We start from the raw sequence: 10,551 nt of genomic DNA, 5'->3' as shown, positions 1-10,551 counted from the left end.
GAGTTTGGATGTAGAGAGAAAAATTAGGGATAATATAATATGAATAATTATGACATTGTTATCAATCAAGCAATCAGTGGTATTCTTTGAGTGATTACTATGTGCAGAGCCCTGTATTTCATTCAATCATACTTATTTAGTGCTTACTATGTGCAGAGCACTGTAGTAAGTGCTTGGGAGAGTATAATATTTAGTGCTTGGGGGAGCACAATAGATTTCTTAGAAAACGATTCATGCCCACAAGAAGTTTACAGTCCAGTAGGGAAGACAGAAATTAAAATAAATAACAGGGGAAGCAACAGAGTATGATGATACATGGATGATGGACATGGGGTTAGGGTGAGTATCAAAATGCTTAAAGGACATGAACCCAAGTGCATAGGTGATGCAGAAAGAAGGGAGAATGGAGTGGGGAGGTGAGAGATTAGTCAAGGAAGATTTACTGGAGGGCAATTATTATGTGCCAAGCACTGCATTTAGGCACTAAGGTAGATCCAGTTAGGTCAGATACAGTCTCTTACCCACTTGGGGCTCACAGTCCAGGGGGAAGAGAGAACAGATATTTAATCCCCATTTTACAGATAAGGAAACTGAGTCTCAGAGAAGTTTAGTCACTTGCCCTAGGTCACATAGCAGGCTAGCAGTGGAACTGAGATTAAAACCCGGGTCTCCTGACTCCCAGTCCTGGCTTTTTTCAGTAGGCCACAGATGGGAGATTCAACCCTAACCCCCAGGATCGCTGTCAGGAGGGCAGTGATCATTACACCACCTCTCTGAGGATTCAACAAATACTGTTAGTGAAATAGCAATTGGACTGGCTGAGCTATTGTTCTGGCTTAGGAGGACATATGGCTTATCTTTCTCTAAGACTCATGTCATGGTAGACAATATGTACATCCACATTTGCATGCATGTGCAAACACACACACATACATGCTGTGGTGAAAGAAAAGACATTAATATTGTGGCCACAGCTTCTTCTGAACTGAAGAGGAAATGAGATCACTTAGAGGCTCAAATGGAGTTTTGTTCCATGTGTGATTTACCCCAGGAGGAGAGTTTGGGACAAACATGCTGCCTCTACTTTGTTACGGGCAGGACCAAGCCTTGGTGAAATAAAAGAAAATCACTGGCAAATTTAGGACCAGTCAGTTGTCACCAAGCCATTTGTGTAGCTAAATAGAGTTGAAAGAGCTAATAAAGACTTGGTGGGTCATAGATCCTACAGAGGGAGCACGGATAAGAGGGGGAAATGGAGAGAAAAAGAGATGGAGAGAGGGAGAGCTAGAGAGATAAAGAGATCTGGGAAGCAGTGTGGCCTAGTGGATAGAATATGGGCCTGGAGTCAGAAGGACCTGAGTTCTAATCCCGACTCTGTCACTTATCTGCTGCGTGATCTTGGGCAAGTCACTTAAATTCTCCGTGCCTCAGTTACCCCATCTGTAAAATGGGGATTAAGACTGTGAGCCCCCTTGGGGGAACGTGGACTGTGTCCATCCTGATTACCTTGTACCGATCCCAGTGCTTAGAACAGTGCCTGGCACATAGTAAGCACTGAACAAATAACAAAAAAGAGGGAGAGAGGGAGAGATGGTGAGGAGAGTGGGAGAGAGGGAGCATGGAGAGAGAGAGAGAGGGCTTAAATTGGGGGGAGTTTCAGGAAGGTAACGACATCTCTTGGCAGTCCCTCCAATCTGTAAACTTCTAGTGGGCAGAAATTGCCTATACCTGCTCTTTTCCACTGTACTGCACTGTAAGGGAAGCAGCGTGGATCAGTGGAAAGAGCATGGGCTTGGGAGTCAGAGGTCATGGGTTCGAATCCCTACTCTGCCACTTAGCTGCGTGACCTTGGGCAAGCCACTTAACTTCTCTCTGCCTCAGTTACCTTATCTGTAAAATGGGGATTAAGGCTGTGAGCCCCACGTGGGACAACGTGATCACTTTGTATCCCCCTGAGCGCGTAGAACAGTGCTTTGCACATAGTAAGTGCTTAACAAATACCACCATTATTATTATTATTATTACTCTTCCCAAGCTTTTAGCAGTGTTCTACATGGTCCCGTGTCATTTTTCCAGACTTTGTTCTATGATTTGTTATGAAGTATGATCCTTTGAGGTGATCCCAATAAGCAGTGGCTTATGGAATCACCCTACTAAATCGCTGCCAAGTTGAAATTACCAGGTCGCCGGACTCTCCGGGCGGGTGGGCGGCTTCAGGGAAGAGGGAGGCAGAACTTTGAGTTTCAAGTCAAGTGATGCGATCCAGACCGTCCAAGTCCCAGGCCGAAGAAGGTCAGTTCACCCAGAAGGTCAAAACGGTCCTGCCCACAGCCCAAGCCGAGGCACGTGGAGACCGCTGTTGCGGGACAGCCTGAGATCCCGAACGAAGTGTTTCGCTCCAGAGAGAAGATGGAGGTGAAGATATATATTATAAGGTATTCATTTATATTAATGTCTGTAACCCCCTCTGGACTTTAAACTCGTTGTGGGCAACCATCAGGTCTACCAACTCTATTAGAAGCCCTCAATAAATACCACTGATTGATTGAGAAACAGGGGTGAAGGCGGGCAGGCAGGTCAAGAAGAGAATTAAAGTAGTCTTTTATTTTCCTTTTTTCCAGCTCTATTCATTTTTCTGAAATCCCTCTGACTCTGCCAGAGCAGGGCAACATGGAAATTAAGGTTGTTTGTGAGAGAGAATTGACACATGCTCAAAGTACTCCTTTCTCCCATTTTCAGCAGTTTGGGAATTTAGAGGAAGCCGCCTGATTTGGACTCTGTCTTTCATCTCTCTCTGAAGCTTGAGTCACTCAAACATCACTTTGTGCAGAATACTGTTTCAGGCACTGGAGAGGATGACTACAAACAGAAACTTCCCACTTAAACAGTATGAATTAAAATGGCCCTTTTACCCCGGATTTAATCATTATTCTGAACATCTATTGTCATGCTGATTTTAATTTGTCTTTTAAGCCGACTCTGGTTTAAAAGTGCTTTAGTTAAGCACTTTTAAACAATCCATTCTCCCCTCCCCTCTCCCCAGCACTTATGTATCTGCTTTGTATGTTAATGTCTGTCTCCCCTTCTAGATAAACTCCTTGTTTCTTGACTGCTCCTTAATTCTCTCGCACTGCACCCCAGCTAGCAATCCCACTCCCACCTCTGGCCACCCAATAGTTTACTTATTCTGCTCTGTACAGCCGGAGGTGTTGGATGCAGATGTTTCCGTGTCTAAAGTTTCTTCCCACCAGCTGCAAGGTTTTTAGCATTTCAACATCGCCTGTCTTACAGAAAGACACAGCCACAGGTATGTCACTTGGTCATTTGGCCTGCCATTGAGAAAGAACATTGTATGTATTAATAAATTATCTCAAACTTCTTGGTGGTTATTTTGAGCGTGTTTTTTGAGAACTTCTGGGATGTAAATGAAGGTGTCCCCGTTCACAATTAAGATGAGTCAGAGGTCTGGGAGAGTCAGGGATGGTCTATAATCATGGAATTGTATTTCCTCCTTCCCACTTCCCCCAACCCCCACGGATACACTGAGGGGGAGGGCTGCTTGCATCCCAGAAGTTTCCCCCCAAACCTCAAAATAATTTCCAAAAAGTTAAGGAAAATTAATACATATATTGTTTCTTGTCGGTCTGTATTATCAATCAATCGTATTTATTTAAGTCTTACTATGTGCAGAGCACTGAACTAAGCGCTTGGGAGAGTATAATGCAACAGAATTAGCAAACATGTTCCCTGTCCATAATGAGTTTACAGTCTAGTGGTGGAGTCAGACATTAATATGAATAAATATGTACATTTATAATATACAATTTAAAGCTATGTATGCAATTTAAAGATGCATGTTCCTGCTTTTTTTTTTTTTTACAGCGTTTGTTAAGTGCTTACTCTAAGCCAGACACTGTTCTTAGCGCTGGGATACATACAAGCTAATCAGGTTGGACACAGTTCATGTTCCACATAGGGCTCACAGTCTTATTCCCCATTTTTCAGATGAGGTAACTGAGGAACAGAGAAGTGAAGTGACTTGCTCAAGTTCACCCAGCAGGCAAGTGGCAGAACCAGGTCCTTCTGACTCCCGGGCACACAGTAACCTCTCCTCTAGACTGCAAGCTCATTATGGGCAGGGAATAAATCTACCAACTGTGCTCTATTGTTATATTGTACTCTCCCAAGTGCTTAGTACAGTGCTCACCACACAGTAAGTGCTCAATAAATACAGCTGGTTGATTGAATAAATATCACTGATTGGTCTGATGGATGATGATGATAATAATAACAATAATAAGAATATTATTTGTTAAACACTATACTAAATGCTAGGGTAGATAAAAGATTAGACTGTGAGCCCACTGTTGGGTAGGGACCGTCTCTATATGTTGCCAACTTGTACTTCCCAAGCGCTTAGTACAGTGCTCTGCACACAGTAAGCACTCAATAAATACGATTGAATGAATGAAAAGATAATCAGGTCTCACAAGGGGGTCAACAGTCCAAATATGAGGAAGAACAGGTATTGAATTCTCATTTTTGCAGATGAGAAAACTGAGGCCCATAGAAGCTAAGTTACTTGCCCAAGGTCATAATAATAATAATAATGTTGGTATTTGTTAAGCGCTTACTGTGTGCTAAGCTCTGGGGAGGTTACAAGGTAATCAGTTTGTCCCATGGGAGGCTCACAGTCTTCATCCTCATTTTACAGGTGAGGTGACTGAGGCACAGAGAAGTGAAGTGACTTGCCCAAAGTCACATAGCAGACAATAGGCAGAGCTGGGATTTGAACCCATGACCTTTGACTCCAAAGCCCGGGCTCTTTCCCCTGAGCCACGCTGCTTCTCTGCTACATGCTTGTCATGTAGCAGACAAGTGGTGGAACTGCGATTCGAACACAGGTCCTCTAACTCCATGCCTCGAGTTCTTTCCACTGGGTCACACCGAGTTTTCCAAAGATCTCCAAATCAATCAATCAATCGTATTTATTGAGCACTTACTGTGTGCAGAGCACTGTACTAAGCGCTTGGGAAGTCCAAGTTGGCAACATATAGAGACAGTCCCTACCCAACAGTGGGCTCACAGTCTAAAAGGGGGAACAATGATGGTATTTGTTAAGCACTTACTATGTGCAAAGCACTGTTCTAAGCACTGGGGGGATACAAGGCGATCAGGTTGTCCCACGTGGGGCTCAGTCTTCATCCCCATTTTACAGATGAGATAACTGAGGCACAGAGAAGTCAAGTGACTTGCCCAAAGTCACACAGCTGACAAGCGGCGAAGCCAGTGCTCTTTCCACTGAGCCAGTCTGTCAGAGTCTGCCAGAGAGGGCCCCACTGTCCTCATTTAATCAATCAAAAGACCACTGGCCCAGGCCTGGTGAGAAACTGTAAGAAAGATGTGCCCATTTTCATGACACTCCAAAAGTGTTGGATGCTGAGCCCCTCGGCTACACCCCTGCCACTTCCCCTACCCCCTCAATTGCCTCCTTCTGGCAGCACACAAACCTGGACTAGGTGGGAAGGTTTGTCCAAATGACACAAACTTGGTGCCCAGGATCAGACCCTCCAGCCAGCCCAGCATTCTCCCTCTGACAGGATGCTGATGCTTGGGAAAAAAGTCTCTGTTGGTGCTTTCCTGTCCTCATGGGTTGGGATGGACCATCCCACATCCCGGACATTGCCTTCTACTAACCCAATCAGTGAATCAATCAATCAATCCATTCATTCAATCATATTTATTGAGCACTTACTGTGTGCAGAGCACTGTACTAAGCGCTTGGGAAGTACAAGTGGGCAGCATATAGAGACGGTCCCTACTCAACAGCGGGCTCACAGTCTAGAAGGGGGAGATAGACAACAAAACGAAACATATTAACAAAATAAAATAAACAGAATATGTACAAATAAAATTAATGAATAGAGTAATAAATACGTACAAACCTATATACATATATACAGGTGCTGTGGGGAGGAGAAGGAGGTAAGGCAGGGGGGATGGGGAGGGGGAGGAAGGGGAGAGGATGGAGGGGGCCCAGTCTGGGAGCCAATTGTATTTATAAATACAATAAATCAATTGTATTTATTGAGCACTTACTGTGTGCAGAACACTGTCTAAGTGCTTATAATAATAATAACGATGGCATTTGTTAAGCACTTACTATGTGCACAGCACTATTCTAAGCACTGGAGGGGGGATACAAAGTGATCAGGTTGTCCCACGTGGGGCTCATAGTCTTATTCCCCATTTTACAGATGAGGTAACTGAGGCTCAGAGAAGTTAAGTGACTTGCCCAAGATCACACAGCAGACATGTGGCAGAGACAGGATTAGAACCCATTACCTCTGACTCACAAGCCCATGCTCTTTCCACTGAGCCATGCTGCTTATGAAAGTACAATCTAACAATGTAACAGACACATTCCCTGCTCATAATGAGTTTACAGTCTAGAGCAGGAGACAGACATTAATATAAATAAATAAATTATGGATATGTACAGAAAGAGCACTTCGCCCTGTGAAGCTGTTTCAAGCTACTCTGAGCCTTCTAGTATCCCTAACTTTTCACCTTAACTACCTGTATCCCCAACCCAGTTGTTACCACTTCCCCCCATAGAAGAGAGTGTAGAAAACACCTGCAAGGCACTTTGTTCCAGCCCAAGTGCCTCTAATCCCTCCCTCTTCCCTCCGCCAATGCCTGTGGGTCAAAGAATGGGTCCAGGTGTTTAAAAGCTTTTGCCCAATTACCTAATCCCTCCACCAGACAATCAGGGCAGGTACAAATCCTCCATTTCCTCCAATTGTTTGCTGGCCTGTCAGTCAGTTCTCTTAACCAGGGGTCAGCAGCATCTACTCCTGGAGGGACAAACCAGGACCTACCAACCTTTTTTTTTATAGCATTTGTTAAGTGCTTACTAAGTTCCATGTACTGTTGGGGTAGATACAAGGTAATTGGGTTGGACACAGTCCCTGTCCCACATAGGCCTCAAAGTTTTAATCCTCATTTTACAGATGAGGTAGCCGAGGCACAGAAAAGTTAAGTGATTTTTCCCAAGATCACACAGCAGACAAATGGTGGGGCCAGGATTAGAATTAAGCTCTTTCCACTAAGGTTTAATGTTTCTCCACCCTGCTACCACATGCTGGGGCTCAGGGCTTGAAGACTGGACAGAGAAGTGAGGCAGTAGGGTCAGACCCCTACCAGACTCCAGAGTACAGGGGGTGGAGGCCGGATCCTCTTCTCTTTAAGTCTGACCACTGGAGAGTAGGAGCCAGAAGGGAGGGTTGGGCCGAATTCAGCCGGCTGCTTGACTCCAGAACGTACAGAGTGCGGGAGAAGGGGGTAAAGGGAGGCTGGAACCGGGTCCCTATCTCGGAGAAGAAGGGGAAGGGCACATCAACTTTGTAGTGTGACCACCCTCGCTTCTACCTACATCGCAGTTCCAGGGCAGCCTCCCGTCCCGCCCCGCCGCAGCAGCCAGAGCTCTTGGCACCCCTATTTCACCTGCATCCTAGACTCAGGGCAGCCTTTTTTACCGGCCTGCCGTGGCATCCTAAGCTCTTGGCACGGTGGGTGCACGTGTCCTCATTCTCACCTGCATCCCATACCCGGGGCAGTCTCCCCTACTGCGCTGCTGTGGCAGTCTGATCTCTCGGCATGGAGTGCATTCCCACCGGTGTCGCAGACCTGGCACTGCCCACTAACTCCACCTGTCTGCATCCCAGGAATGCCAAAATACTCCATTCCTCTTCCAAGCCACCATGGTTACCTTCCTAGCTGGGATCTTGGTCTCCGTCCCACAGCGCAACCGGCACAGCTCAGGTCAGTAGCCCCCATCACCCTCATTATCAGACAGCTTGTCACCCAGGGAGAAGCTGTCTACTTGGGTGATATTGGGAGGAGTGAAGAGTGTGAGCTGGGAGGAAGTGGGTAAAGAGAGCTGATAAATATGGTTAACTGATATGTAAGATGGAGAAAATGGGGGAGAAGCTCTGGATGCCAAGGAGACTCATGACCTGGGAAGCTGAGGCAGGGAATTCTTTGTCTGAGATCTCCCTGAAGGCAGCTTCGCCCGAGAGGAGGGTGGTAGGCTAGTCCTTGATGACCTAAAACTCCTTCGTGGTGGTGTCTGGTTCAGCCGAAGGATGGTGGCAGTAAGAAGGGTGCAAGGACTTTGGGCAGTGAGGAGAATGCCCCCAAATGTGGAAAAAGAATGAGAAATCTGGAAGGCTTTGGGACCCAGCTGGGACTTGAGTGGGGCCTGGTCACTCCTAGAGTGACATCAGGGTCCTTTTTGGCCAGAACGTAGGGCTGAAAACCCTCCAGCAGTCACAGAGAGAGAACAGGTAAGCAACGTGGCTTACTGGAAAGAGCCTGGGCTGGGTCGTGGGTTCTAATTCCGGGTCTACCACGTGTCAGCTGTGTGACTTTGGGCAAGTCACTTCACTTCTCTGTGCCTCAGTTACCTCATCTGTAAAATGGGGATGAAGACTGTGAGCCCCATGTGGGACAACCTCATTACTTTATATCTCCCCCAGCACTTAGAACAGTGCTTGGCACACAGTAAGTGCTTAACAAATGCCATCATTATTTAGAGAAGCAGCATGGCTCAGTGGGAAGAGCACGGGCTTGGAAGTCAGGTCGTGGGTTCTAATCCTGGCTCTGCCACATGCCAGCTGTGTGACTCTGGGCAAGTCACTTCACTTCTCTGTGCCTGTTACCTCATCTGTAAAATGGAGATTAAGACTGTGAACCCCACATGGGACAACCTCATTACCTTATATCTCCCCCAGTGCTTAGACTAGTGCTTGGCATATAGTGAGTGCTTAACAAATACCATCATTATTAATCCCCACTTCACAGCTGAGGAAACTGAGGCTCAGCTGCCCTTTGAGTGGGAGGGAGGATGGGATCCTGAAATCCTGTAGGTGGTTGGATAGGAGAAACCCTAGACTCTACTGTGTCAGTGAGAGAAGCCTCCTTGGGCTGCCAGAGGCAATCTCAGCTGCCTGAGGCACAGTGCACAACATCAGTGAATTATTGATCGGTGTTAACATTACAGCTCTGACAACACCATTACTGACTTTGACTTCATGTTTAAATCATCATTCCAACAGTTCTGAACTTCAGTATATTTTATTTAATACGTGCCAAACAGCCCTCACAGTTCTTGGGAATTCTCCTAGGCCTAGCCGGGGGGGTCGGCAGGGTCCCCCAAACTAGCTGCGTTTGGGGACTCTGGGGCAGGCGGCAGCTTGGAATGAATTGGGGACCTGGTGGGCTGAGGTCGAGGCTTGGAGCTGGGAGGGTGAGGGGCTCAGTAAATAAATGTTGGTTGAATGAGAGAGGATTGGGGAAGAAACTTGGAATACTGATTGTCGATTTGAGGATTGGCCTCAGCTATTGGGCTATGGAATAGCTAGGTTCCTGAAGAAGAATTAGAATGCACTGTGGGGAGAGTTTGGGAAATATAGACTTCCCCCAGCAAGAGCGTGTATCCAAGAACCCTACTATTGAACAACTCCTGCCCCAGGAATTCTTTGCCCGAGCTGGGAGTTTGACTCATGGCCCATTATAGGACCATATCTTGTAGCTTTGTATGCTCACCAAGCCCCTAGAACAATGCTTTGCACATAGTGTGTGCCCATTCATAACAGGTTTTTTTGAATGGATTTGTTAAGTGCTTACTGTGGGCCAGGCACTGTACTAAGCACTAGGGTAGATACAAGCTAATCAGGTTGGACGCAGTCCATGTCTCATGTGGGTATTTGCTAAGTACCCACTTTGTGCCAAACACTTTACTAAGGGGTAGTCACACAAATAGAAACATATATGTTGCCAACTTGTACTTCCCAAGCGCTTAGTATAGTGCTCTGCACACAGTAAGTGCTCAATAAGTACGATTGAATGAATGACTCACAATCTTAATCCCCATTTTACAGATAACTGAGGCACAGAGAAGTGAAGTGACTTACTCAAGGTCACACAGCAGACAAGTGGAGGAGCAGGATTCAAACTCAGGTCCTCTGCCCATGCTCTTTCCACTAGGCAACCTAGCTTTCTCTATGCAGCACTGATGTGGTTATTTTGCCAGTGAACCCTAAAAGCAGGGAGGACGATCACTCCTTGGTCAGAAGAGGTGTTTAGGAGACGTTGGCAGAGAAGCGGCGTGGTTCAGTGGAAAGAGCCCGGGCTTGGGAGTCAGAGGTCGTGGGTTCTAGTCCTGGCTCTGCCGCTTGTCAGCTGTGTGACTTTGGGCAAGTCACCTAACTTCTCTGTGCCTCAGTTACTTCATCTGTAAAATGGGGACTAAGACTATGAGCCCCACGTGGGACAACCTGATCACCCTGCATCCAACCCAGGGCTTAGAACAGTGCTTCGCACATAGTAAGGGCTTAACAAATGCCATTATTATTATTATTATTAACAGGAGTGAAGACTTAAAAAAAAATAAAAGCTCAACCCTTTCACTGCTACTGAATGTTTGATGGAGGCCCGTGAGGGGTTGATTAATCGGCAGCCTGCAAGCAAGCATTGTGGAATTGATAT

The sequence above is a fragment of the Tachyglossus aculeatus genome, chromosome 11 (assembly GCF_015852505.1).
Source record: "Tachyglossus aculeatus isolate mTacAcu1 chromosome 11, mTacAcu1.pri, whole genome shotgun sequence".
NCBI classification, from domain to species: domain Eukaryota; kingdom Metazoa; phylum Chordata; class Mammalia; order Monotremata; family Tachyglossidae; genus Tachyglossus; species Tachyglossus aculeatus.
This window is presented reverse-complemented; position numbering follows the sequence as displayed.